The sequence below is a fragment of the Brachyhypopomus gauderio genome, unplaced genomic scaffold (genome assembly GCF_052324685.1).
Source record: "Brachyhypopomus gauderio isolate BG-103 unplaced genomic scaffold, BGAUD_0.2 sc181, whole genome shotgun sequence".
NCBI classification, from domain to species: domain Eukaryota; kingdom Metazoa; phylum Chordata; class Actinopteri; order Gymnotiformes; family Hypopomidae; genus Brachyhypopomus; species Brachyhypopomus gauderio.
In genome coordinates, this window is record NW_027507002.1 from 55001 (window position 1) to 57739 (window position 2739).

General features: G+C 41.7%; 1 long non-coding RNA gene across 1 annotated transcript in view; it reads left to right on the forward strand.

Annotated features, from left to right (window-relative positions):
• LOC143501937 (uncharacterized) overlaps window positions 1–980 on the forward strand; it is a 54423-nt gene extending 53443 nt beyond the window's left edge. The window contains exon 4 of the long non-coding RNA XR_013127029.1: window positions 1–980. This exon is cut by the window's left edge and continues 2773 nt beyond it. This is a non-coding gene — a long non-coding RNA (uncharacterized LOC143501937).
• Window positions 981–2739: the final 1759 nt, after the last annotated feature.

Below are 2739 nucleotides of genomic sequence, written 5' to 3' on the forward strand. Positions count from 1 at the left end.
GTAAGACCTTTTGAAGGTCTATTAGATAATAATGAATTCAGCTTGGCTCATAATGCTTCATAATTAAAGAGAAAATAATTCACAAAAATTGTCATTGTGTCAGCGCTACCCCTCGGTGCTGATTTATAACTATTTGTTGTTTTTAATATTGATTTAACTCTTAACCATCAAGAGCCACGCGGAGATGTTCAACCAGCTCTTGGTTTTGGTTTGATTTGGTAATAGTGTCCCTGTAAATACCTCACGTCCAGAAACTTCCACCTGTTATAAGTTCCAGAGGAAGAGGAACTTCGAGGAACTTCGAGGAACTTTGAGGAACTTTGAGGAACTTCTCTGCTTTCAGCATTGCCCAGGCAACCAGGGCGAACCACACAACCCCTGCGAGCGAAGGTCCCTGTATAACAGACTCTTGGGTTTTACATCCTGACCTTTGTAATGAAATGTCTTCCTGGAGCGATGCGGCAGTTTAACGTCCTACAGGTCAAAGGTGAACATTGGGTTAACACACAGGTTTCCTGTTTTCACAGACGCAGGTGTGACCTGCCTCGTCTTTACAGATGTTCACAGCACACGGTTCATACAACGTCAACAATGTTCCTCGTTTCCCAGAGACAAGGCGGGTGCTGCATACTTAGCTTTGACTTATTGTCATTAATAACAAAAATAATAAACAGTAATAATTAATAGACCAGTCATGGATCCATACCTGTACATACATCCTGATCATGTTTAGAATTTATGACTTTTACGCTCTTTGGCCGTGAAAATGAACCGTGTGCGGTTTTTAATGTACCTGATGGGCCGACCTCAGACGCATTGTTTCATTCATGAGAAGCTTTACAGAGCTTTAAAACCCTGTCCTGCACACACACGTTTGCTTCGCGGTTAGTCTGATATGTCTGGGACCTTGTTTGAGGGCAAAGTCGTTATTTCTACTCATTCATTAATACAGCATTTCAAATAAATCTGTATTTCATTGACACGCTGGTGGTTTTTTGATCACGTAATTTCGAGACATCCTAACCTGTCTCTTTCATTCCTGTCTGTCTCTCAGACTAAGGGTGTCTGTCTGTCAGGTTGGCTACCATTGGCCTGACCTGTGGACATTTTTTTGTATGTTTGTTATTTCTGTTTTTACTCTGTGTGTGTGTGTGCGTGTGTGCGTGTGTGTGTGTGTGTGTGTTATTTCTGGTACATGAGTTCTCCCGTTAGTTGTGCTGACGGGTCAGTCTGCAATGCCCCCACAGGACACTTTCACACACACACACACACACACACACACACACACACACACACACACACACACACACACACACACACACAACTACTAACACTCATATAACCACTGAATCCACTGCCAAGTCAACACCCAGCTCCGTCTCCCGTACGGCCCAGAGAGACAGAGAGCGGTTGAACCGAAAACGCCAGTGTGGGAGAATTTACAGGCAAAGTAAACGATAGACAGATAAAGACGTAGACCCAGACGGGAGAGGAAAGGAGAGAAACACATGCAATAAAGCGCACTGAGGTTCGTCTCTCTCAGAGGACTCGTCCAGCCTCGCGCTGGTGGACATAATGTGAGAGACACCGAGGTCTGAGTGCAGGAGGCTGGACGAGCGTCCACACAGGCTAAATCCATCCAGGGCTCTGATCTCCACATCATCACCTCGTAATTCAACAGTCCTTCATAGGACAGTTTATCTTTACACCGGCTACATTTAACTAACCACCCTGCCACAGTGCACACTGGACACTGGGTTTATCAATAGACAGAGACCCACGGTAAATCATTGTCACTAAAGTTTAGAAAGGGATTAATTAATTATTATAATTAATTATTATTAATTGCATGCAACCCTCTAAATGGGTTGCAGTATATTACTGCAAAAATGCACCTCAGTTTTTAAGTATATGTCACAAAGTTAGATCTAGATGCGATCGCATAATAACGAATAACAGACAAAAGCAAATAACAAAACAAAAGTAAAAAAACAGACAAAAGTAAATAACAGACAAGCCAAAGGACAAAACACCGGCAAAATGGCTAACAACAAGTGCAGACACACAAACACACCGAGCACCTAGACAACAGTTACTTAGAAACGCTAGGAAAGATTATGTACAGGATAATGAGTCCTGATTGGAAACAGCCAGTAGCCTATAAGATGGTGAGTCAAGCGAGGAGGCGTGGCCTAGAACATGTTCAGTAATCCGGTATTTGTTGGTTTTCAGCTAAAGTTTCTTTGCTTAGACCTGAGGTTTGTGATTGTGTGAATGTATTGATACACCTACAGTCAAGTCCAAAAATATTGGCACACTTCATGAATATGAGCAATAACATCTTTTCTGTCAAAAAGACTTTAACATACTTTAACAGTCCAGTTGTGTTCACCTCAAGGCCCTTACTTTATTGAACTAAATTGAACGGTCTGTTTTAGCACAAAAACATTTTTCACAACCAAATTAAATGCAACCTAAAGAATGTTTGTTTTAGTTGGAAAATGTTTATTGCATTTGCTTTTAGTGACTAGGAACTTTATAGTTGTCTATGACCACTTCCTGTTTCCCCTGGGGTATAAATATGATGTAACACACAGGTCAAATGCCTTTATAATTCATCCACATGGGACCCAAGAGCACAGATAGGATATGGACTACAAAAAAATTAATAATAGGTCAGCAACTGAAATGACCAGTGAGCACAATCGTGGCCTAGTGGAGTCTCACACCTGCAAAGTT